At 43.3% G+C, this 27762-nt stretch overlaps 1 long non-coding RNA gene across 1 annotated transcript in view; it reads right to left on the reverse strand.

Annotated features, from left to right (window-relative positions):
* Nucleotides 1–4816: 4816 nt before the first annotated feature.
* Nucleotides 4817–27762, reverse strand: part of LOC113406451 — a 32696-nt gene continuing 9750 nt past the window's right edge. Inside the window, exons 2-3 of the long non-coding RNA XR_003369773.1 lie at nt 23337–23480; nt 4817–5120 (exon numbers count right to left, since the gene is read on the reverse strand). This is a non-coding gene — a long non-coding RNA (uncharacterized LOC113406451). The remainder of the gene's footprint in view (nt 5121–23336; nt 23481–27762) is intronic.

Below are 27762 nucleotides of genomic sequence, written 5' to 3' on the forward strand. Positions count from 1 at the left end.
TCTCGGGACCGGGATCGCTGCCTTCTATCCGGGGCCAGGGAGTGCGGCCTTATGTCCCCTTGGTGCCGGCTTAGTGGCGGTGCCAGGGAGTGGTGTGCTGGTGCCGTGCGCTGGCTCGGTTCCGGTGCCATCGAGTCCTGCTGAGTCAAAGGTAGCTGGGAGTCCACTGAGGCTGAGCTCAACCGGGAGCGGTGCCAGGGAGGTGACCTTGAGTGGCGCACCATTGCCGCCTTGCCTCTGGATGGCACCCTTGGTGATGGCGCCGGAAGCTGCTCCTTGCCAGGGTGGGGGCTTGCCGCCAACAGCTCAATGAGGTCTTTTGCTGCCTCAAAGGTGTGTGGCGTGGAGAGCTGTTCTAGGATGTCCTCCAGCCCTTCTTCTGTGCTCGACCCACTTAGCCCAGGGCTCAACGGGCCCTGCAGCGCCGGAGCCACTGGTGCCGGTGTATGTCCTGGGGCCACACTGCCCTTTTGAGTGTTCAGTCCCTTGGGAGGCGCTGCCTTCTTATGGGGGAGCACCCTCTATCGCCTTTCGGCTGCCCCTTTGACCGTACTGGAGAAGTCGAGCGGTGCTGGGGCTTGTCCTGTTGTTTTGGTGCCGCATGCTTGCGGTGCCCCACCGGCGCCGGATCACGGACTGATGCCGGGGCACTCCGCACCGAGGACGCCGGCCCCGAAGCCAGTTGGTCCGAGGCCGCAGGTTGTAGCGTGGCCTCCATGAGCAACTGCTTGAGGCAAAAGTCTCTCTCTTTCTTAGTTCTTGGCTTAAAGGCCTTACAGATCTTGCAGTGCTCAGTCTGGTGCACCCCAAACAACGGAGACGAGTCGTGGGGATCACTGATCGGCATAGGCTTGTGGCACGTGGCACAAACCTTAAACCCTTGGGCCTGCAGCATGCCCCCGCAGCCCAGGGCTGGTGCTGGAAACAACTTCCAGACACCTAAAACAAAGGAAGCGTAACTATCTACTATTAAGAAGTGCTAACTACAGATAACTATTAACTACAGATAACTATTACAACTGTGCTAAGGGATCACTCGCAAGTGAGAGAAGAGTTGTTCCAACGCTGCCACGGACGGTAAGCAGGAACTGAAGGGGGGTCGGGTCGGCAGGGGTATATATGCACCGGCGTGGAGGTGCTGTCCCGGCGGGCTCCCCCGCCGTCCCGACTGGAGCCACTAAGGGAAAAAGTTTCCGATGTGTGTGCACATGGCGCGCATACACCTAATGTGGAATGGACGTGAACAAGCACTTGAAGAACTGCACCAATGTGATTTGCTCTGGCTTGAAGCTGCTGCTCTGAGTTTACCCTCAGGATTTATACCAGTGCAGCTGAATTGGTGCAACATCCCTAACGCTGATGACTAGCTCTTTGCATCCAATTTGTCTGTCATCTTTAGGGTAAGCTCCTTGGGACAGAGACTGGGTTGTCTTATTTTAAAGTACCAAGCACACTGCTGACACGTGACAAATAATGTTGGGATTGGAATTAGGGCTATGGATTTCAACATTTATTTTCTGAAATATTCAGAGGTTGTTTTTAGCAACTAAATGCAAAAAGTGCAGTTACAGACATTTTCCAGTTGATGTTTATTTTACTTCACGTGCACATGATCCTTAGTCTATTACACCGCCTAAAACATAAGTCATGGCATGAACTACAGGGTGAGTTCCCAATTTTTCAGTGTGTGAATCATATCTTAAAAATGATCTCATGGACCATCTCACTTCTCATTCACAATTGCACAGGCCACTGAATAGGGCCACCATATTCCCTCTATTCAGGAGTACGTAATATCTCTGTGGCAGCTAAAGAACTTGCCAGCACAAAGTGACATTGGGAAACCGATAAACCTAAAAATCCATCTGTTTATTTAATGAAATTTAGCAGGCAGATACAAGGAGAACCAGCACCATGTGACCGGCCAGTTCTCCAGGGATGACCAAGCACGTGTTTTGCGAACCACAGTTCGGGAACCTCGGCACTAGAGAAGAATGCAGTCTTATTGTAGGCATCACCATCACGCAGGAAAAGGCAGTCAGGAACAATCAGCATATTCAACGTTGCTGAAACTCTCCGGTTAAATGAATAAATAAGTAGTCAGGGAGACCAGGGCATCAGACCAGACTGCCTAAAGCCAGGCTATTCCCATCAGACTGCTTGGGCAAGTGGCTCTCCTCTCCCCCTTCTGTTGATGGAGCTCCCTGAAGAAAAAGCTAGTAAAAACTAGAAACCTAACACTATTTTTGCTCAGAATAGTAGGCACATGAAGGGATTATTCATCCCATCCCTAATTCAGACAAACTTGAGGTCCTTAGCACCGTGTGTTACACTATACGGAAGAACCCTGAAACCAGGGAGAGGGATGCACTAGCTGTTCAAAGTCTTTTCAGTCTCTAGGTCAATGCCTGAAGATCACCTGCAAGTTTCAGCCTGTGAACAACACAGTGGCCCGGCTCGTGGGTGGATCAACTGGCAAGGATATGGATATTAATTTATTTCTGGCAGCATTAGCATCTTCATGTTACCCATTCTGAACAGGTTTCTATAGTACATATTTATCTCATATATGCTTTTAAATTCTGTAAACAGTGCCTAGTTCCTATAGCAACAGGCACTCTACATATCACTAAAAACTGAATTTCTTTAATTCTACCGACCTTTCGTAGTACTGTGACTGATCAGTTCATCTCACTAGAACTACAATATTTTGCAAAACCATTGAGCAGCTGAAGACATTTTATGAAACAGTAAATTAACATGCATCAAAATCAAAAATACGTTCTTGTTTGGCGAATCACACAGGACTGCCATCAAGAGCATTTTACGCCTATGGCTGGACTTAATTTCTATATCAATATTGGCAAGTTACAAATAGAAGAACAAGATTGTAGGCTTTTTGCAATAGAGACATGTATTTCTGTTCTGTTTGTACAGCTCCTAGCAAATGGCATTCTTTTGATGACAGTCCGAGGCACTACAGTACAACAAACAAATAATAACTAGGAATGTGACTTTAGAAATCAGGATATTTCCAAAAATAACAGTAAGGGAGAACTGAGTTCAATCACATGAAGACAATCAATAGAAAGTACTTAAGTTGGAAAAATTAATCAGGCTTTTTCTTTCTTAAGCAATTGGTAAGTAAGCAGGGTAAACTGTATACAGTTCTCTTCTCTCCATTCACCCCAAATAAATATTTTTTTTTACCTCAACTGGATATACCACTGTGAAACATTGCCTCTGAGCTACCATCCTTCCTTTGGCTCCTACTCCAGTTCCTTTGCCTTCACCTTGACCGTCAAAGCCTTTAGTGGCCTAGGACACTGCTACATCAGTGTCATCATTTGTATCCATGGGCTCATCCACACTCATCCGTGGCTAATGCAGCGCAGAAAGTCCAGAAAAAAGTACCGCAGAGCTGGAGATAAAGCATTCTTGGCTGAAGGAGCTCAGCTGTGGAGCAAAATTCCAGTGAGGATCAGAACAATACAGAATCTCATCACCCTCAGGCAATTCTGAAAGACTCTCCTCTCTGATAAAGCATTTCTTCCTTAATCAACATGATAATAACAATAAAAACATCTGTTCCACCTTGTGTTTAGCTGTGACATTCTGAAACAGAGCTCTGTGTAAGCTTGAAAGCTTGTCTCTCTCACCAACAGAAGTTCTTCCAATAAAAAATATTACTTCACCCACCTTGTCTCTCTAATAAAAACATTGGTATTTACTCTTAACAATTTAATTTTTTTTTTTTAAAGTAGATCTTTCCAATTTCATTGATATCTGTATACAAGTGAGACACAGATTTTAGTGATGTAGGAAAATGTGATGAGGGAAAAAATATCCAAGGCATAGATTAAGTTAAATTGACCCTGTTTAAAAACAAAATGCCTTTAACCCCCTCCCCCCCACCCAATCTGAAACTACTGCTATAACTGAGTTAATTCATATGCATCCACAATTATTCCTGAAATTTTGGGATGCCAAAATATAACAATTCTTTAAAAAAATAAATAAAAGGAGACTACTTTACACTTACAACAGTACATGTCAGCTGAATGCTTTACAAACGTGGGCATTTAGCTCCATTTTAAAAATGGGGAAAGCGAGGCACAGAATGGTTAAGTGACTTTCTCAATGTTGCAGGGAGATCCAGTGGCAAACTCAGGGATAGAAACTATGTCTAAAAATGGCCTTTCATATCTATATAATTCAATTGATCCGAGCTCTAATATTCACTCAATAATATACATAATTTTATTTGCTACAAATTAAATGCTCTCTTTATTGATATGCTTACACACAAAACATGATCACATTTTAAAAAAACAAACATACTAAAGATCTATTCGTTCCTCACTGTACTTATGGGGCCAGAGTAGTTTTTCCTCAGTGATGTGCTGTAGTGGTTTCCCCTCTCCCCCATTAACCAGTTTAGCAGAGAGCTTTTTTTAAACTGAGCTTTATTTGTTCTCAGGAAGACTTAGGATCACCATGAGTGTCATGACTGAAGACTGATCCTGAAAAGCACACAGTGCCCTTAAACTCCCAATCAGTATTAACTATGGATGATCAGCGCTCTCAGGATCAGGCCCCTAAGGAACACAGTAGAATAGGACATAAAAAAACTCAGTACTGCTGGGATGCAAAACACAAAGTTACAGGTCCCTCTAAAGTATGTTTTACTTTAAAGTTATCAATATTTAACAAAACTCAAAACTACTTAAAAAATAAAGCCAAAACTCAAAAGGTTTCTAATAAAGATAAATCTAATACAAGTTTATTCTGTAATTTTTTTTGTCAAAAAACAAGACAAATGTATAGAAACGTCCAAGAAATTTGTTTTTAAAAATGAAGCCAGGCAAATTACAAAGTATTACTCTTTTTAAGATCTCTTGGTACTGAATTGTGCTCAGTACAGTCTGTTTAACTGCAGTGTTCCCTCAGCACAGTCCCATTATTCTATAGCCTCTGAGTTTGCTTCATTAACAGTTGCATTAATCACTCTTCTCTTCTCCTTGATAATGTCTGTATTCTGGCTTCAGCTCCCATGTGTTTTTGTGGGTCCCCTTAACATTGTAGATGCCTATTTCTCTTAAAATTTCTTTCAAGTATATCTGAAAAGAAACAAAAACATTTACATTACAAAGACAGGCAATTACTGTAGTTCTAATTGAAAACAACGCACATGATCTGCCAACCCACATTTACACTGTTAATAAAAATGATAATGAAATAATCTGACAATTACCAATAACAATTTCTTTATAAGGTTTAATAGTATAATGGAACTAACTTCTGACACTCTGTGCGATTAGTTGTGCAATAATTGCATTTTGAATGAATGTCTGACAGGTTTTAAATCCCTTGACTACAATACATATTAAAACAGAAGTAGATTTAATAGTCAAGAATGCATCCTTGGAACTGGAGAAGGAACAACTGAGTCACAACTATGACAGTTCTTCGGTTGGCCTCATTGTTTAGTTTAGAAGTGCAGCACCTTTAGCGAGCTGAACTCAGGGTCAGAGGTTGGGGCAGCAGGTGCTTGGAGTGTCACAGACGCAGTATTCTTAACATCCCAGGAAGGAGGATTATAGAATATCTATAGAGCACATGTAAATGCAAAGCATTAATACCCAGAGGTCGGGAGGCAAGAAGGATCCCACAGCATACTGATTTGTTGGGAGATTAGAAAAATCAAAAGGCTGCAAGATGCCGAAGATACCATATGCTTTACAAATTTGGTGAACACCAAAATTCAGTGTGAACCATTTTATTTATCTTTCTATTGGACAATACTACAACGCTACAAAGGAGTCCGAGTGACGAAGTGCCTTCAACTTCAAAGGCCCAGAAATATGGCAGGAGGTCACGTGTTCTGATGGTGAGCTTTTGAGAGTAGGAGTTTCAGGAGGTGACTGTACGTTGTCCCAATCACCTCTATTGATACATTAGGGGAGTAAATACCTGAGAGGGTGAAGAGCTATTTCAGCTAAAGGACACTGTTGGCACAAGAACAAATGAGTATAAAACTGGCTGCGAACAGATTTAGGCTGGAAATTAGAAGGTTCCTAACCATCAAACAGATGAAGCTCTGGAACAGCCTCCCAATACAAGTTGTGGAAAACACTTTAATTAGCTTGAGAGAGCAGGACAAATTTATGCGTGCAACTGCATGACCGTGTTGCTTCTGATGGCAAGGGGCCGGGCTTAGCAGCCCTGGAGCTCATTTGTGGTTTATATCTTATGCTCCTAAAAGCTCATGTTTTAGCCAGCCACCTGTGGGGGTCAGGAAGGGATTCCTTCCTCCTCGCCACACATGTATTCTGGGATGTTTTTGTTCTTAATCTTCTTTCTCTGAAGCAGCAGAGATGGCTACAGCTGGAGATGGGCCATTGGATGGGGAGGGCCAGGGCCTTAAGGTGGCTTCAAACATCCTCTCTCAGATGCTTGGCTGGCTGGTTCTTGCTCACATGGCCATGGTCTAAGTGATCACCATAGGTGGGATTGGGAAGGAATTTCCCCCCAGGTCAGACTGGCAGTGACCTTGGAGATTTTCCACCTTCCTCTGCAGTGTGTCAGTGCAGCTCACTTCCCAGGATTATCTGGGTATATCTCATTTCCCTGCCACGGCAGGGGCCTCAGGCACAGGTGCACCTTGGTCCCTCCTATTCCCTGCCTGTGGCACATAATAGTCTAGTCTATTTTGGGCTGTTATACTTTGGTCTAATTTCAGTTGTTGGGTTTAGTGTTGGTGGCCTGTGATATAGAGGCGATCAGACTTGATGATCTGGTGGTCCCTTCCTGCCCTTAAACCCTATGACTATGACTCAGCCTATTAGCAGTACTGCTCGTTTACTGGATCCTCAGCTGCTTCTGGATGTGCAGATGATACCAGTGACCAACAGTGCTTTTTTCCCCATCTGCTTTTAGCCAGAGGTTGCAACCTTTTCTTTCAGATTGCTACAGTGATCCAAACTTTTGTCACCTCAAGTTTGTACTTAGTGCCAGTATTCCACAGGATTTGTTAAATATCAACATTCAATACCTCAGAAAGCATCTTAGCCAATTGTTTTAAAACTCTTGGGTGAAAATTATATGGTCCGGCAGATTTTAAAATGTTTAACTTTAGTAGTTATTTAACATCCTACCTAATTACTGTCAGAATAGTTGTGATAAAAAAAAAGTCATCCCTTTAAGATGTGAGTATATCATCTTGCTTTCCTCCAAATAAAGAACATGTATGTATTGAAAAATGCCTTCCCTTCATCATTACTTACAATTTTACCAGCCCCACCTACTAACAGACTTGTACGATTGTTAGGATTTCATTTGTTCCAGATATATATATTTTTTAATTGTGGTTATTGGTCCATAATAATCTACCCACGACTTTATGAAAATATTTACCATTTAAATTATTGCAGTGCCCGGAGTCCCCAGTCAGGATCATGGCCCTGTTATTCTGGCACTGTATAAACAGAAGTAGATATTGGTCCCTGCCCCAAAGAGCTTACAAGCTGCCTAAAGCTAATCATCTTTTTGACTGTGAAATAGTTAACAATTATTACATCTAAAGATCAACTACAAAGAAAAAAATTGGGGTTGTGGTCTCTGTTGCTTCTTTATAATGTATATTGGAAAGTTTTGCTGTTTTTTCATTTTTTTTTTTTTTTTTTTTTTTTTTAAATAAAGGATTAGATATTCAGGTACTGCCTACCCTGGAATACTATAGCAACCACAGTTTGAGAATCACTACATAAAATTTATATCCTGACATAGGTATAGTGTGAGCACTTTCAAACTCATTCTACAAAATGTATTGATCTGTGTTTGTTAGAACTTTTACAGCTTTTACATCTCTAGTGACACTAAATGATAACATCTGCCTAATCCTTCTCTTACAGCTGAGCCCATGGAAAGCAGACATTTGTTGATACACCAGCCTACCCTCTCATTCTTGAGTAATTTTATCTCCATCCCGTGTTTTACTTGGAGCAGAGACTGAGATGAACATATGCAAGAAAGATTTGGCCAATTTTATTTTTTGGCTTTAAGAACCTTAAAAAAAGTGCTCTCTATCTTTTACAGATTCTGATCATTAGTATTCTCCCACATCAAAATTTTACTAAGCAAAGCATAGTCTATCACCAGTTCTGTAACAATGTTATTCTAATTAGATTTATGTAGGAAAATCGTTCTTAAAATCCATTCTGAGGATATTTAAAAATAATTTCCCCTTTATTATGTAATGATTATAAATAAACCCGGATTAATAATTGACCACACATACAAACAAGCTACTTTTTCATTATCCTTTTTAGGTCTTCAATTCAAATGATCATTGGTACAAATGGCAAACAAAGAACACAGCGTTCATTTTGTACCGCATGGATGACTCTTCAGTGTCTGAGTTTTAAGTGTCATAGAGCACTAACCCCAGCAGGTGGCAGCAATGGATTAAAGGAAACTGAGATGCATATTACGGAGTACAGATGAGCTTCCCTTCAAACAACATACAGCTGCCTTCATACACCTCTACCCCAATATAATGCAACCCGATATAACATGAATTTGGATATAACGCAGTAAAGCAGCGCTCCAGGGGGGCGGGGCTGCACACTCCGGCGGATCAAAGCAAATTCGATTTAACGCGGTTTCACCTATAATGTGGTAAGATTTTTTGGCTTCCGAGGACAGCATTATATCGAGGTAGAGGTGTATTACAAACTTGACAGACTTTTCAGCTGCCTGAGTGAGTATTCATATATGATTCTAGGCCATGCAGATCAATTATGTGAGCTTTTTGTTAAAATGATACTAGTAGCATGCAGTATATTTTCAAAAACGTGCATGCCGTATGTACAATTAACAGGATCTGCATGCAAGTACACTGAAGCACGCACACGTGGAATTAGGCATGCATTCATTTTCAACTCTTGTGCACTCGTGCATGGGTAACTTTGCACTTCATAGCATGGCTTGAGAGTGCTTGGGACTAAGACAGGGGGGCAAACTATGGCCCGTGGGCCGGATCCGGCCCCTCAGGGCTTTGGATCCAGCCCGCGGGATTGTCCCTGGTGGCGAAGTGGCCCCCGGGAGTGTGCGTGGGAGGGGGGTGTTGGGGGAGGCAGAGGGCTCCACATACGTTGCTCTTGCCTCCAGAAACTGTCCCCCACAGCTCCCATTGGCCAGGAATGGGGAACCGCAGCCAATGGGAGCTTACCTGGAGGCGCGGCAAGGGCAGCGCACGCAGAGCCCGCAGTCCACACCCCTGCTCTGAGCCCCTTCCTGCACTCCGCATCCCTCCCGCGTCCCAACCCCCTTCCCTGAGCCCCCTCATATGCCCTGCACCCCTCCTCTGCCCCAATCCCTTGTCCTGAGCCCCTTCCTGCATATCGCACCCCCTTCCACACCCTGCACTTCCTCCTACACCCCAACCCCGTGCCCCAGCCCTGCATACAATTTCCCCACCCAGATGTGGCCCTCGGCCCAAAAAGTTTGCCCACCCCTGGACTAAGATCTATTTATGGAATCAAGGCCAAATTCTGCCCTTGAATATGTGCACAGCTACCACTGAAGTCCATGGAAATTAAGCACAACAAAAGCTATATACCCACCTAACCACATTAAGCAGTTATTGGATTGATTTGATTAATTTATGGCTTAGAAGAGAGGTTACACAACTGCAAAATGCTTCTGTGGAACAGAAAGCATAGCATGAGGAATACAATACTTATAAGCATTTCTCAACAGACTTCATAGAACTAGGCAGTTTGTTTTATTTACCTTGTATGCAGGTGGATTCTGGAGTGGTAGATAAAATCCCTGCATCCCCAAACCCTTTGAAAACAACAAAGCATTCTCCATATCCGTACACATACCCTTCTCCCTGCCAGCGCCAAAGACTGGAGAGCAGGGACTGGGAACTTTGGGGATTAGTAGAAATGAGATTTCTTTGCCAATCCTAGAGTCTCTCTCTTTAGTGTAACTCAAAATTATATCAGAAAGTAACAAAGGAAGTCTCTCTTGTGGGAACAGTAAAAACAAGTTCACAAGAATAATGCAAAATAGGACTGACACTGAGGTCATTAGCTTGTTTTTGTTTCACTTCCGTGCTTGAGAAACTTCCCCTTGTTTTCAGTGAGTCCTGAGTTAGAATAAAGAGAATAAAATAACTGGTAGGGGAACCTCTCCCTTTTGCCACAATTGGGGGGAGAGGGCAGGAAGTTTGGGAACAGAGGGTAAATGGTAAACACTTCATAGGAGCGCTGATTCTAAGGTTTCTTTTGATTAGAATAAAAAGGTGTATTTTAAGAATGTTTTAGGTAGCAATGTTCTAACTAACACATTCTAAAAACCACCTTTTTTCCTCGTCAAGAGAAACTAATGGGGAGTAGAGCTGCAATATTATCTCCCTTGATCAAAAACTCACAGACCGCAACTACCCGTAATGTAAACCAACACTACATTTAAAAGAAAAGCACTTGGATTTTCCTTCAATCTCCATCAAATTTGCACTCTAGCACAAATCCTTAACAGAGACGTCAAATGCTTTCCTATCATTTATATACTATCAGATCAACACATCTGACTGTCACACATTGCATGCTTTTGGGAAGTCATTTTGCCGTAACATTGCTGAGGTTACTGTTAGGGTTAAGGCTCGATGAGGTTGGGCTACATATTGATGTTAGATATCAGCTGGAGATGGGAGCTGAAGCCTTCAGGAGTGTCGGAGTGTGTTACAGGCACTATGAAGACGAAAAGGAATAAACAAGTCTTTCCCCTTAGCTTATTTCAAGGCTTTTAAGGTTCTGGGCGGATGGGGTGTGTCCTGTCACAGGCTTAGCTATCACAAAATAGTTTTTGTTAGCTAAATTCCTAGTTTTTCCTCACAGCTTTGGTGTACCTCAGTGGAAAAGCTCACCAGAGTCAGGGATAAGAAATGGTGCCCCTCTCTACAACTCAGAGAGAAAAAATGTTCAGGCTGTTCGTATGTTGACCCTCTGGAAGAGGGAGAGAGACTGTGATATGCCTCAGTGTATTCCTTGGGTCGATATAACATTTTATGCCCATTAAAGTTACTGAAAGCAAGTACACCAAGAACAACCCTTTATGTTTAACAGTGACTACATGAACAGTCAGCAGCTCTTCCCTCACTGTCTTCTAGGTTGGGATTCATTGTTGTTATCAATGATAAATAGCAAGGACATTTAAAACAGCACCAAAGAGATGAGATTTGAATCCCTAGTGTCCTTTCCCATTTCAGAGTAATTTCCCCATGGCTATGGGGTCTCTTTGGAGAAGTGGAGGGAGAATGTGCAAACCTCTTTATTTTTAGCCTCAGTCAGTAGTTTCTGGCATTCACACTGTGGCAGATTTGTCATCAAATTAAAATGTGATGGGTTCAGCTTGGCACATATTTTATGTTATGGCTAAGAAGTTATAAAATATTTTGTAGACAAACACTATCAATGTATAACTGATATTTAGGAATCAGCACATGAGGAACAACAATGTTGCCAGAGGACTGGTCTCAGAGTTTTTTAGATTTAATGCAAAAGGGGTGCAAAGAAAAGGCAATCCCATAGGGGGAAAACTGCCAAAAGACACTATTTTTTAAACTCTTATTCTCAGTGTATCAATTCACTTTTCACCAAACCACCATGAAAAAGTCAGACAGTGCTCAAAGTTTATATTCTATCTTTTGGGTTTTGCCACTTCAAAGAGATTTTTACAAAATAAAGGGTTTAAAGCTTCTGTTAAAACTGAACTCCGTAACACAACCTTAACTAAGGTGCTGTCACCACTCCATCATAATGGATCTACTATACAAAAACTGCTGCTGTTACCTAGAAAATGTAAGTTCTTGGAACAACTCTTCCAACAGCAAAATACTGAGCAGAGAAGTAGTTTAGTTAAAATTACAAATAAACCCCATCCCCCATTGGCTCAGGTCCTTCTTCTCAGTCCGAATCCAGAAGGTCATTACAAGCAACTGTTCCCCCATCTCTAAAGGCCTCTCCTGCAGAGTCAGACAAAACTCAAGACTCCACATTATTATTAATGGTTGGAGAGGGTGAAATGACATGGGCTGAAGTGTCAAGATTAGGCATGTTATAACTTGATCCCCCTTCTCTCCTTTACACCTAACCTAACTCCATCTCCCAGCTTTCACAATGCCTAGTGGAAATTAGCATCCAGATGGCACAATGAAGTCATTAAAGAGAATTCATCTACTCACTAATATCCTGCATTGGCTTATTATAGCCTAAGCATCCTTTGGATTACTCAGTGCTATTGGATGCTCAAATAGTCATGGCAACTAAGCCACCCACTTTCATCTGTGAGTGGTCTGGAGACTGCACTGGGCTGTGCTATTGCACTTGCTCCTGGCCAAGTGATCCATGCCTTTGGTGACCGTCAAGCTGATTAGTGGAACTCATCTCTTGGAATGAAACCATGTGCCCTGAAAAAGCTCCAACTGGAAGAAAATGCTCCCATTTTCTGTCTGCTTACCAACACCGATCATCATGAGTACATCACTCCATTCTCTACCATCTGCACTTGGCTCCCCTTTGATTACACAGTCCAATTCAAGGTCTCTGTTCTGATATTCAAAACCCTCCTTGGCTTTGGTTCTGGCTGCCTAAGGGTATGTCTACACAGAAGAAGAAAAGAAAAAAAAAAAACTGATCCACAGCATTGAGTCTCAGAGCCTGGGTCAACTGACTCAAGCTCATGAGTCTCACACTGCAGAGCTTAAAAGAGCAGCGTAGACATTTGGGCTTGGGCGGAAACCTGGGCTCTGAAACCTGATGAAAGGGCAGGAGCCTGAACCTCTACTCTGATATTTGTAGCCCTGCAGCATGGGCCTGAGTCAGTTGGCCCAGGCTCAGAGACTTGCTGCCATGGAGGGTTTTTTTTGTTTTTTTTGCTGTGTAGCCTACCCTAAAAGATCACCTCTCCCTCTGTGACCAATACCTCCCAAAATAGCTACATTCCACTGGAACAATTACACTGTTAGATTAGACTGAATGCCTAAGTATTAACACACAAATGAGCATAATAAATATACCAGTCTGCATCTAGAATTCCCATATCACTACAAGTAAGTTTTATGCTGGGGTTTTTTTGCAGTCTGAAGCAAAATTGTAAGTGATCAGGGATTCAAGGCAACTTCCATAAATATTCTTCCTTTATGAAGAGAATGCCTTGAAAATGCTGAAGCTGAAATTAACAACAAAAGCAAGAGTCTCCTTGGGCAGATACAGAACCATTATAAAGGACGTCAATTAATTAACTTGCCGTGTTTCACTGAATACACAGCACTCATTACAAAATTACTTGGCAACAAACAATAAGTAGATAACATTACTGAATCATACCGCTGAGTCTGAAAAAGTAGTCAACTACATCATTCAACCAAAGATAACCTTCATTCCACACCCCTAATTGATGTTAAAACTCTATTTTTAGAATCTGGTTGTGGATTCACGGACTTTTGTGGAAGGGGATGCTAGATTATTTTCTGCCCATGTATGTACATATGTAGATAAGGCAAAAGTGTTCAGATGATCTTAGATGCATGAATTGTGTAGCTTCAATTCATTTCTCAACTTCAGGCCCAGGATTTAGTTCCTGAGCCTTTGCTTGATGGCTCTGTCCACTTTTAAATCTACAGGGACAGAAGTGAGTGGTTTCTTTTTAGAGAGACTTCTTTTTGAGTATAAGTGCACCTGCAAATGCTCCTGATATCTGGATGGCCTCATCTGCCATTTGTCTCAAATGTTCTTAAGGCCAACTGATTATCAGTTTCACGTTGATTTTTTGCTGTCACACAGTAAGTTTTTTCTCAGTGCCCCACATTACACCCATTCTTTGTCCCCCTTCTTTGCTTTTCCCATCCTTCTTTATCCCTTTACACTTGCCCTTTGCTTCAGATCTTGCTCCCTAATATAAAAGAAACTTTTTTTGAAGTGAAGAAAGTGATAATGAAATTAAACCTTCTCTAAACCCATTGAAACTAGTAGGAGTTGTAGCAGTCTCTTTCCCTGATACGTGCATATAAGTGCCTCTGGTCAGAATATAATTAAAATTCTCCAAGAAACTTGTTGCCCATCTATTACAGATGATTATAAAACACTCAAGCATAATCAATATTATGTGCAAGAGTTAATTAATGCAATATGAAGGAAAACAAGCATAGAAAAAAGTCAGGAAATTCCAAAATTTTAAAGTTTTTTTTAAACACAATGTTAACTTGGCTACATTGCACATTGTGTATATTTGAAAACTCTCTCAAAATAAAATACAGCACAGTTGTGCAACTTCACCAAGTTAAAGCCTCCAAATACAATATTATCTCAAACTTGTGGCACATTAAATTGAGAAAATTAAGAGCAATTGAAAAGTATGGGAGGGAGAATGCTACTATCAGTGAATGCTACCGCTGTCAGCAAAATTTGAAAAAGGCAACAGAAACAAACAGGAACTCTATTAAAAAGCCAAACTGGAAAACTCTAGTCTACAGCAATACAGAGTATTTGATAAACCAATCCCCATTGACAGAAAAATAAACAGTAATGAGAAGAATATGATTTTAGAGCCACTTTTGAACTTCCCACTGCTCAGGTTAGAAGGAAGATTACATAGGCTGCATTGGTAAGGAAGTCTGATGTCCTGGCACAGTATCTTCCAGTGGTCTGGCTGAAAAAACTCAAAATAAACTGAATCACCAGCTACTGCTCATTGTTTTCTGTTCTTCAGCAATATCCATTATTTTAATGTTACCCCATGACATTTATTACATGCACTAAGAGCTATGGGATCAGACATTACTGTACCAATATTGCTCAAATATTTTATTGCTGCAATAAAAAAGGAGCCCACCTAGTAAACCATTCACACACAAAGTCTTTCAATTTTTTGGTTGGGAAAAATGTCTCCAAAATTTCAAAGACTGAAGTTACAGCATAAGAAGCTCTTACTGCTACTGCATTTTTTAAGGTCTGAGAAGCCTCAATGCAGTTTTTTAAAAGGAGAGTGAAATGTTAGTGTGGCATTATAGTGAAAACATACTTGGGAAGCTGCAAAGTGCATCAACATCTAAGCTCTGAAAAATGTTTTTCAAAACTAATGAGGAATGCAAAAACACTTGAGAACAAGTGGTCTAAGCTTAAGTGTTAGAAATAATTATAAATAGTCCTCACTATTAGCCATTTATAAAAAAATACAGTTCAAATTAGACACAGTAGTCCTATTCTTTAGTCAATATTTTATTGTTTACACACCAGACAAATTCTGTTCTTTGTTATTTATTCAGTTTAAGTCTGGAACAACTCCAACAACTTCAATGGAGCTCTATATTTAGATCAGGGTAAAGGAGAGTAGATTTGGCTATTATCATAGTGTAATTTGTGTGTGTTTATATTGTTTTGAAGTAAAAATATAAAATGTATTCGAATTCACAAGAGACCTGCTCTGTGTTTATAGGACTTCAGAATAAATATAATGTCGGATCCAACATATACCAATGTACTCTTCAAAAGTGTCAGAAGGATGCTATTTAAAATCACACATAAAATACTGGCATTTATTTGCTATTTGATTAACTAAGTTTTTGACTGTTTTGCTCAGTGAATTTTAAACATTAACACCCAGTGAAGTAAGCATCAATAGATTAATTCTAACATAGCTGAAAAAAGAATTGGCAAAACCTTTTAGTCAATTCTGAAAATAACCACAGCATTTAGAAACCTAGAGGAAAAATTACATACCAAGAAAGTCTTAAAAGCTATTTTAGAAAATCAAGCAGCGAACACTTAGGCAGAGTTTAATTAACAGCCAACCTCTTTACAATAAATAAGAAGAGAAAATACCTATTCAACCTGTTGGCGTGTGTGCGCGCGCGTGCAAAGCAGAGCTGCTATGGCAACAATGAAGCCACAGTGGGTAATAGGAACAGATACTATATTTTTGGAAAAAATGTTTCACACTAGAGATTAATGTCTATGGGCACCGAGAAAATTGGCACATTGGAATGAAAATAGGCTGAAGGGCAGGAAACAAATAGCTGATAGCTGCTAATGGAATTGTTTCCATTTAGAAAATGCTTACTAGAGAAGTACTTAAAGGAAACACAGTTAGAAACTTAGCATGATAATTTTGTGTGGGGGGAAGGTGGCATATTGAAAGAACATTTCTAAGTTATCACTACACTGGATATCATGTGAACAAAGAAGAAGGCAGCCAAGCACAAGCTGTACTATCACCACTAATATTTGGGTGTAGGGGAATCAGCAAACAAAGATGGCAAACATCCATCAAAAAAGTAAAAAGGAAGAGGCAACTATATAGCACGTTCTTCTGAACAGACACTGCAGAACATACTGAGAGGGAAAGGGTTTAACAGCTGTAAAATCTTGGTAGTCTTCAGATAAACTTGCAGGTTCCACTCAAGGGAACAGGAAAATGTGATACTGGGTTGGAACAGAATATAATTTTAGGTAGATTGTATCATTAAGAGTTCCATGGTTAAAAGCAATAGAGCTCACTGAGATTAGAGTAATTAATTAATGTAGATCCACCACACTATGAGCAGAATATAATTTCTTTCATGGGAATAAAACAAAAGTGACAGATATTATTTAAATTGGTGTAGAGCCCAGATTGTGCTATGTGCTTTTCAAATATAGAAGATGACAAAGTCCCTGCTTCCAGTAAGAACAGCCTGAAAAGATGAGGACAAAAGGTGTGACTAAGGGGTACAACATATAAGCAAAGCAATCAGGATGATGATAGGTCACACATTACTGGTACATTTTAATCTTTTTTTTTTTAATTGAGAACACACGATTCCCTTCCCCATTCCCTCCACACAACTCAGCCCTCATCTTCCTCCAACACCAACTCTCAGGTTGTGTCCCTACACCCTCCCCCTCCCAACAGATGAAGAGTTTACTCGTACAATAAATAAATGAAAGAGAAATGGATGAATTAATCAGCTTGTTTCTTCTTTGTGTTGCAGAATAAGTGAGCCTTCATGTACCTGAATAAGGGTATGTCTACACTACGAGAGTAGTTCGATTTTAGTTAAATCGAATATGTGCAATCGATATTAGAAAGTTGAACGTATGTGTCTACACTAAGGACAGTAATTCGACTTTGTCAGTCCACACTACCAGGGAAAGCGTCGACATTGGAAGCAGTGCACTGTGGGCAGCTATCCCACAGTTCCCGCAGTCCCCGCCGCCCATTGGAATTCTGGGTCGATCCACCAATGCCTTCTGGGTAAAAAAATGTGGCGAGGGTGCTTTTGGGTAACTGTCGTCATCCGTCAGTCACTACCGCCCTCCCTCCCTCCCTGAAAGCGCCGGCGGGAAATCAGTTCGCGCACTTTTTGATCAGTGACAGCGCGGACGCCACAGCACTGCGATCATGGATCCCGCTGTGACCATCGCTGCAGTTGTGGCCGTTCTCAACACCTCGCAGCTTATCATACACCTTTCCCTGAGGCAGATGCAGAGAAATCAGGCGAGGAGGCTACGGCACCGCCGTGAGGGCCTGAAGTCGGAGAGTAGCACAGAGCTGTCAGAAACCACGAGCCCCAGCGCCCAGGACATCACTGTGGCAATGGGGCATGTGGATTTTGTTGAACGGCGATTCTGGGCCCGGGAAACAAGCACGGACTGGTGGGACCGCATAGTGCTTCAGGTCTGGGATGAATCCCAGTGGCTGCGAAACTTTCGCATGCGGAAGGGGACTTTCCTCGAACTTTGTGAGTTTCTGTCCCCTGCCCTGAAGCGCAAGGACACCCGCATGCGAGCAGCCCTGACTGTCCAGAAGCGAGTGGCCATAGCCCTCTGGAAGCTTGCAACGCCGGACAGCTACCGGTCAGTCGCGAACCACTTTGGCGTGGGCAAATCTACCGTGGGGGTTGTTGTCCTGCAAGTAGCCAAGGCAATCGTCAAGGTACTGCTGTCAAAGGTAGTGACCCTGGGAAACGCGCAGGCCATCATAGATGGCTTCGCTGCGATGGGATTCCCAAACTGCGGTGGGGCTATAGATGGGACTCACATCCCTATCCTGGGACCGGGCCACCAGGCCAGCCAGTACATCAATAGAAAGGGCTACTTTTCAATGGTGCTGCAAGCACTGGTGGACCATCGGGGACGGTTTACAAACATCTACGTCGGATGGCCGGGCAAGGTTCATGACGCTCGCGTGTTCAGGAACTCTGGTCTGTTTAGACGGCTGCAGGAAGGCATTTACTTCCCGGACCACAAGATAACTGTTGGGGATGTGGAGATGCCTACAGTGATCCTCGGGGACCCAGCCTACCCGCTAATGCCCTGGCTCATGAAGCCCTATACTGGGGCCCTGGACACTGCACAAGAACTCTTCAACTACCGGCTGAGCAAGTGCAGAATGGTGGTGGAGTGTGCTTTTGGCCGTCTCAAGGGGAGATGGAGAAGCTTACTGACTCGCTGTGATCTCAGCGAAACCAATATCCCCATCGTTATTGCAGCTTGCTGTGTGCTCCACAATCTCTGTGAGAGCAAGGGGGAGACCTTTATGGCGGGGTGGGAGGTTGAGGCAAATAGCCTGGCTGCTGATTACGCCCAGCCAGACAGCCGGGCGATTAGAAGAGCCCAGCGGGACGCGCTGTGCATCCGGGAGGCTTTGAAAGCCAGTTTCAAGGCTGAGCAGGGTACCCAGTGACTTTTCAGTTTGTGGACACAGAAGCTGAACTTGCCCCCGTTTCTTTACCCAGTTGCCGTCGACTATCCTCTCCAGTTACATACCCCCTTCACCCCCTTCCCAAAAAATAAAATCTGTTCTGTTTTGTTAATGGACACCGTTGTCTTTATTACTGTTTTCGCGGGAATGTTTTAAACCTGGGACGCAGACTGTGGCGGGGGGCGGGTTTAGTGTTGTGATGCAAATGATGCTTCTAAACTCCAGGAATGACAGGCTCCGCGGTGGTGGACTGGTTGTTTCAACGGAGCCTGCCAGCCCTCCTGGCCGGGACTGCGTGTATGTGTCGGCTATGTGACTGTCTTGCAGGGGGAGGAGGGTTACAGATCCCCTGCTGCGCGGCTCTGTGATCCAGGGTAAGGACCGCTGCATAAGATCTGTAACTGCCCTCCCCCGCCACCAAGTCACAGAGCAACACCACCCCCCCCCACCACACAGAACATGAAAACCACCTCCCAGACTGACCAGGATAACTAGTCACTGCACTGTATATGTGCCCTGCTGCTGGACCTGCCCCCTGCTAAAGGTGACTGTCCTGTCCAATTACCAAGCCCCTTCCCCCCCCTTCAGACAGACTCTCATCTAAAAGAAGAGGATGGAAACAATAATGAACAAAAACGTATTTTTTATTAACAACCGCACATGGAACGGGGGGGTGAAACTTGGACGGGGTCTTGTGTGAGGCGGGTAGGAAAGGACTTTTCAAATTTTGGGGAATGAGAGCCTTCTAGTGGTAGAGCAGTCCGCAGGGGTGGAGTAAAATTTTTCACGGCCCCTTCCGCCCCTCCGTGTTTGGACTTTGGGTGAGGGGGGTATGGGACTTGGTGGCGGGGCAGGGCAGTTAGAGAGAGACTGCAGCGGGGCTCTCTCCTCCTGCCTCCGGTCCTGCAGAACATCCACAAGGCGGCGGAGCGTGTCCGTTTGCTCCCTCATTAGTCCAAGCAGCGTTTGAGTAGCCTGCCAGTCCTCCTGTCGCCACCTCTCCTCCCGTTCCATGTTTGCCCGGTGCATTTGGGACAAGTTCTCCCTCCACTGTGTCTGCTGGGCTGCCTGTGCTCGGGAGCATCCCATTAGTTCAGCAAACATGTCTTCCCGTGTCCTCTTCTTCCTCCTCCTAATGTGCGCTAGCCTCTGGGCAGATGTGGCTGTGGGAATTGGAAAAAGGGAGTGAATTCCTGAGACAGATCAATGTATCTGTGAACAGAGAACATAGTCTTTCAACAAGACCATGCAGAGCACCTATCACACGCGCACTGAGGACAAGGTCGAATTTTCGGCCCTCGCCTACAGTGCCTGCGGTCTTGCTGTGGCGAGCTGAGGAGCAGGGCAGGACACCGGACTTTGTCTAGCTGTCAAACATGGTAAGCCGTAGACTTGTGGCTGCTTAAAACTTTAAGAGTGGCACTGGCCTCCTTTCGCATAGAAAGCAATGCGAGTCTCTGCTGGCAGCAATCCTGCAAGCATGAACTCTGGCCCTGTCCCACCCCCTCGCGGCTGTAAACCGCGTGGCTGTAAACCGGCGGTTGCAGTTCTGTAAAGGGACGGGCAAGCAGTCCCAATACTAACTTTCCCCTACCTAATTCACAGCAGGGAGTCATGCCAGACATCACCCTCCTGAAGGTCTCGGAGAGCCAGAAGGAGCGGATGCTTCGTGACAGCCTGCAGAAACCGGGGCCATTTGCTGCAATGCTCTGCAAGGCCATGATCCCCGAGTACCTGCTGGCGTTGTGGCAGGGAAACGTCTCATACCACGGGGGGCCTAACAAGCTCTCCCTGCCCAGGAACCTGCTCATGAGGCTTGAAAAACACCTGCAGGAGACCTATGAGGAGTTCTCCCCGGAGGATGTCGCCTCTATCCCCGGATACATTGACCAGTTTTTGGGTTAGGTGCCCTTGGAGGGACAAAAGAGTGCAGCGTTTTGGGCAGTATAATCATGAAGCGGACATTGTGAAATTTTTTGAAAATAGACTATATATTGAAGCGCCCAAAGACAGACTAATCATGATACACTTTGCACAGATTCCCGTTTTGTTGGACTTTCCTGTTTACATGTTTTGAAGCACTTTACCCACTGTTAATATTTTAAATCTTCCTGTTTTGTTGTAAATAAATGTTTACATGTTTTAAAGCACTTTACCTATTGTTAATATTTTAAATATGCCAGTTATGTTATAAATAAATGTTTAGATATTTAAAACACTTACTGCTTGATCCTTCCCCTGAATCTGTGTCTGGGATAACGGCTGGGGAGGGTTGGTAGGGGATCTTTGTGAGGGTGATGAAGAGCTCCTGGCTGTCGGGCAAATCAGCGTTGTAAGTGCTGTCGACTGCCTCATCCTCCTCATCTCCTTCCTCCTCTTCCCCGTCCGCTGAGGAACCGGCCCCGGACAATATCCCATCCTCAGAGTCCACGGTCAGGGGTGGGGTAGTGGTGGCGGCCGCACCTAGGATGGAATGCAGTGCCTCGTAGAAACGGGATGTGTGGGGCTGGGATCCGGAGCGTCCGTTTGCCTCTTTGGTCTTCTGGTAGCCTTGTCTCAGCTCCTTGATTTTCACGCGGCACTGCGTTGCATCCCGGCTGTAGCCTCTCTCTGCCATGGCTTTAGAGATCTTCTCATAGGTCTTTGCATTCCGTCTTTTGGAGCGCAGCTCGGAAAGCACGGACTCATCTCCCCACACAGCGATGAGATCCAAGACTTCCCGATCAGTCCATGCTGGGGCCCTCTTTCTAGTCTGAGATTGCACGGCCATCTCTGCTGGAGAGCTCTGCATCGTTGCCACTGCTGCTGAGCTCGCCACGGTGTCAAAACAGAAACTGCGATTCAAACTGCCCAGACAGGAAAAGGAATTCAAATTTTCCCGGGGTGTGGCTGGTCAGAGCATCCGAGCTCGGACTGCTGTCCAGAGCGTCAACAGAGTGGTGCACTGTGGGATAGCTCCCGGAGCTATTAGCGTCGAATTCCATCCACACCTAGCCTAATTCGACATGGCCATGTCGAATTTAGCGCTACTCCTCTCGTTGGGGAGGTTTACAGAAATCGATTTAAAGAGAGCTCTATGTCGAACTAAATAGCTTCGTGGTGTGGACGGGGGCAGGGTTAATTCGATATAACGGCGCTAAATTCGACATAAAAGCCTAGTGTAGACCAGGCCTAAGAGAATCATGGCTTTGTGGCTCTGCTCAAGGAGGTCATTCCATCATGGGGGGAGGAATAGCTCAGTGGTTTGAGCATTGGCCTGCTAAACCCAGGGTTGTGAGTTCAATCCTTGAGGGGGCCATTTAGGGATCTAGGGCAAAAATGTGTCTGGGGATTGGTCCTACTTTGAGCAGGGGGTTGGACTAGATGATCTCCTGAGGTCCCTTCCAACCCTGATATTAACATTTAACTGGTTACATTTTTTAAATAACTATTTGCTCACATATCTCCACATTTGATACTTATTGAGTGAGCAAAACTGACGTGTATTCACTGTATTATAATAAGGAATATAGGGATCTAAAAGTTGTATGTTATAATTTGGGCCACTATTTCTGTTGTGTATATAACACGGAGTGCTGGAAGGAGCTCAGGAACATAGCTAGAGCTGCTGCAGTTCCTACTACTGGTCTCCAGGGATTGCTATTGTGTTCAGCAGGCTACTTACAGTTCTGGGGCAGGGCTGGGGGTGCACAAGGGAGAGAACCAGGGAGTTAAGACAGGCTGAACAGCAGCTCTGCACTTCACGATGCTTTGCTAAGGGTATCCATAAAGACAGAAATCCCAGGGAACTGGAGAAAGAGGCAAAATCCTGTGGGTGCAACTGCTTTTCCACTTCCCCTGCCAGAACTAGCAGGGCATAAAAGGCAGCCTCTCCCCTGCAGAGGGCTGCTGGCACTTGCCAGAAGGCGCAGTTGGGATCTGCCAGGATGGGAAAGGGAAGCAGAAAATAAATCCAAGGGCTGGAGTCTGTTGGGGGATATAGAACAGAGTGAGGTCGTGGAATGTCATTTCATCAAGGGAAAGAAGGGGCAGGGCTACTCCCCCAAGGCCCATTTTTGAGTATGTCTTTGTGTGTTTCTTTTCATGTTTTATTTTCATCCTAAACAGTCACACACACAAATGAGGTAGGAAAAAAGCCAGAACTTCCCCATCTCCCCCAAAAAGTGGAATTTTAAAAGTTTAAATGTTGGCAATAATGAGAATATTGAATATTAAATGTATTTGGGGCCTGAAATTACGATACATGACTTTTTTCTACCTATTTACATAGATACATATTCTGATTTCTAGCATTAAAACACAGAAGCCAAACATAGAAGAGATCTATTATTTTACCCATCTCTTTGCCAAGGGAGGATTTAGTCTCTACAATATTTCGTATCTCTTTAGTTCTGAATAAATGTATCTTAAAATTTTGTGCCAACTTACCTCTCTTTACTATAAACACACAATAAATACATTTAAAAGGTATATTTTTAAGACTATGTATTGTAAGTATAAAATGCACATTCCTAATATAGCAATATATTTTGTAGTGGTCATTACTGAAAAATAGGTTACGAAGGCTGTTATAAACACCTACATACCACAGGTTGTTTGGTTATGTCCACCAAGTCCTTAATGTTGTAATACTGGTGTTTTTCAAAGGCAGAAAAAAGCATGTCCAACACTTGCTGCTTATCAGCCCGAGCTCGTTTTCCATCTTCTTTTTTCTTTTTTTCATACTCAATCTGTTAATTAAAATATCTTTTTTAAAAAAAGATGTACATGCAACACATTCTCTGGGTATTTCTCTGAACAGAGTACTACAGTATTTAATAAGAATAAAACATTTTGCAGCTACATCCTGCTTTTCCTCTCCAAAAAATCAACGTGTGGAATGATCAATCAATCCTTAGTACCTCTATAACATAGATAAATAATAACCCCACTTCACAAATAAAGGAACAGACAGAGAGAGATTAAGTGACTTGTCCAAAGCTAGAGAGAGTTCACATCCCAGGGTCAGAACAGGGATATGAATTCAAAAGTTCGCAGTGTACATCTCTTGACACAGTCAACTTATTTTCATTTTCTGATGCATTTTGGTGATTTATTACACTATAAATTATTCTGAAAGCCTATGTTTCTTAAATTTGAGAAATCTTCAAAATAGCAGCAAGTCTGCAACATTTGCAAACTGCACCAGTCAATAAAGTGGGTTATAAAATACCATCTTGATTGCCAAGACCTACAGCAGAACAGCTGGACTCCACAGAAACTATAGAATGTGGACAAAAATCCAGGCAGTCTACTTTTTTGTTTTTGTTTTAGTTTTAAATAGTACACTGAGACATTTGTATCCAAAGCACTCCACTGAAAATCCAACAGGCAATGAGCTAGGACCTCCTGCAAATACTGAAGAGATATTATGGCTTTCCAACATCTTATAATCCTCTTAAACTACATGGTGAATTTAATTTCATTCTGTCTAGTACTACCATAGCACTGTCCCACACAAATAGATTTTTGCGTCAGAAGAAAGCAAGCACGATAAGATTAGACACAGTCCAGCTACAAACTCATCTGCAAAAAAATTATAGATATCTTCAAATTAGGTAATGACAGAACCAAGTGTGGATCCTTTAACTATAAAGCAAACAGAATTAGGGACCCATTCATTTGATGGAAACTTGTTACATAGATAAAGAACGTGGAGTTACAGAAGTTTTGTTGTAACAAGTTTACTCCTTTAACCTGTGTCTTGGGTATCATGAGCAGAATATTTGGAGTTAGTGCTTCCCCTTCCCTCCGAATTTTGCAAGCAGCTTCCCCACCAACGCAATCAACCAGCTCTGTGCTGCACACATTTCTGTGGTGATGCAGGAACCAGAATGGAACTGAATAAGATTTGCAGGTTACACTTGTACCATAGAGAAACACTACTGTACCTTTATCTTTAAAAATCAGTTTAATTTACTATGGGACTACAAATAATATAAAGCTCCTGTTGGAAATTGCTGTCTCTCAGCTTGGTTTCTGCCAGAATCCTTCCCTTTGGCTGTTTCATGCTCAAGTACAGGAATCTATTGTACTGTGGGACTCTTTAAAAACAGCATTGAATAAAAACCTCCTCTATTGAAATCTAACATGTCCTTCTGGCCATACTTTCTGCAAAAGATTAGTTTAATATGCTTATACACTTAGAAATTCAGGAAGTGGGCTCAAGGATGAATGAGTATTGGTCCCTCTGGGCAACAAGAATCTTCTTCATTAATTCAAAACAAAACAAAAACGTTGAATGAACAGTTTTGCTTAGGACAAGGTCAGTCTTTAGGTTAGATGGTCTCTTACTTACATAAACACTAGTGATCAGTGACACTAGAGCTGAAAAATGTGTTAGTCATTGGTCACTTTTGCCTTTTACCTTATTTACTGCAATGTAAATAAAAATTTAGATGACTGACCCTTCCCTGTCCATTGTGGGGAAAAAAGGCCATTAATCACCTCTCAAAGCTGCTGTGAAAGTTTACCAGGCCAGTCATTAATATTGGTATTACTGTAGTGCCCAGAGGGACCTCCTAATCCTGTCAATAACTTGTAATTATTTCCTAGCATATAGCTGATAAATACACTGTTAGGCAAGAACAGGAAAATGAATGGGACTTCTTTTATAAGAGAGTGATAACTTTGTGTTGAGGGACTCAAGGACTGGCACTGTCCTCTATTGGGAGAGGGGGTTTTCCAGCAAAAGTAGCCACAGCAGAATCAACTTTGTGAAAGGCAGCTCACTTCTTGCTTTCTCGAACAGCACCTTGCTAATCTTGGAGGAATCAACTAAGAGGCTGAAATGAAAATTGGTATAATCAATTAACTTCTGACAGCAGGATGCAGTGGGATAGCAGCACTAAATTATAACTCAACATGTATGAAAAGCACCTCTAGCTCTTTGGAGGGATGCAATTCAGTGATGTTCCATCATAAGATAGGAAAGTCCTTCAAGAGCAAAATGCTTCAACTGATAAGGAACTGTCTCTTGAAGGGAGTCCTCAGGGAAGTCAGGTCCATGTGGCATTTGGCAAATGGGGACAAATGCAGAGTAGTAGTAGAGGCCCAGGCCATTAGCCTATAAATATATCTGAAGTGAGTTTTTACATGACACACAGGGGCGTAGCCAGGGTTGCAGCCGAGGAGGAGTGGCGGCAAAAAAAGGCGCCAGTCCTTCAGTGGCATTTCGGCGGCCCTGCGCATGCACCGAAATGCCGCCGAAATATGGAGCGGTGCATGCGCAGGGCCACCCCGCTTCCCCATCCAGAGCGCTGTCCGGGTCAGCCCGCAGCCCCGTTCCGCCGGCCGGCCGGAGCGCCGGGAGCCGGCCGGCCCGCGGCCCCGTTCTGCCGGCCGGTCGGAGCGCCAGGAACCGGCCAGCCTGCGGCCCTGTTCCGCCGGCCGGCCGGAGCGCCAGGAACCGGCCAGCCCGCGGCCCTGTTCCGCCGGCCGGCCAAAGCACCACTTTTGGGGAATGTGGGGTCAGGGGAAGCGGCCGCTTCCTCTGAACCCCGCTAGCTACGCTACTGATGATACACCCATAATATATAAGATATCATAAGAAGAGACACAGGGACTGGGAACAACATAAATTTAACAGGTGGACCCAAAGAGGTTTTAAGTGTAAGCACTTTCTGAACCTAAAGCTTGGCAGGAGCAGGGGAGGGATTATCTGGTCATGCTATGGCTGCCACAAAGGCCTCTGATATTAGAAAGGCCAGGTCCAGTAGGAAGGAAAAAGGAAGAGGATAGCTCCAATTGTGGCTCCTTTAAGATCCTGGGATCCTACATAATAGAAATAAGAGACAGACTTGTTGAAAGTCTCTGGGTAAGGATAAAAGGGGTAAAAAACAAGGGTGATGTCATGGTAGGGGGTCTACTACAGACCACCTAACCAGGAAGAAGAGGTGGATGAGGCTTTTTTTAAACAACTAACAAAATCATCCAAAGCACAGGACTTGGTGGTGATGGGGGACTTCAACTACCCAGACATCTGTTGGAAAAATAACACAGCAGGGCACAGATTATCCAACACATTCTTGGAATGTATTGGAGACAATTTTTTATTTCAGAAAGTTGAGAAAGCTACTGGGGGGAGGCTGTTCTAGATTTGATTTTGACAAATAGGGAGGAACAGGTTGAGAATTTGAAAGTGGAAAGCAACTTGGGTGAAAGTGATCATGAAATCATAGAGTTCATGATTCTAAGGAATGGTAGGAGGGAGAACAGCACAATAAAGACAATGGATTTCAAGAAGGCAGACATTAGCAAACTCCGGGACTTGGTAAGTAAAATCCCATGGGAAGCAAGTGGAAGGGGGAAAAACAATTGAAGACAGTTGGCAGTTTTTCAAAGAGACATTATTAAGGGCACAAGAGCACACTATCCCACTGCACAGGCAAGATAGGAAATATGGCAAGAGACCAACCTAGCTTAACCAGGAGATCTTCAATGATCTAAAACTCAAAAAAGAGTCCTACAAAAAGTGGAAACTCGGTCAAATTACAAAGGATGAATATAAACAAACACCACAAGTATGTAGGAACAAAATTAGAAAGGCCAAGGCACAAAATGAGATCAAACTAGCTAGGGACATAAAGGGTAACAAGAAAACATTCTACAAATACATTAGAAGCAAGAGGAAGACCAAGGACAGAGTAGGCCCGTTACTCAATGGGGGGAAAGACAATAACAGAAAATGTGGAAATGGCAAAGGTGCTTAATGACTTCTTTGTTTCGGTTTTCACCAAGAAGGTTGGTGGCGATTGGACGTCTAACATAGTGAATACAAGTGAAAATGAGGTAGAATCAGAGTCTAAAATAGGGAAAGAACAAGTCAAAAATTACTTAGACAAGTTAGATGTCTTCAAATCACCAGGGCCTGATGAAATGCATCCTGGAATACTCAAGGAGCTGAAGGAGCTGACTGAGGCGATATCTGAGCCATTAGCAATTATCTTTGAAAAGTCATGGAAGACTGGAGAC

This window comes from Terrapene carolina, unplaced genomic scaffold (assembly GCF_002925995.2).
Source record: "Terrapene carolina triunguis isolate 2854851 unplaced genomic scaffold, T_m_triunguis-2.0 Scaffold18, whole genome shotgun sequence".
NCBI classification, from domain to species: Eukaryota; Metazoa; Chordata; order Testudines; family Emydidae; genus Terrapene; species Terrapene triunguis.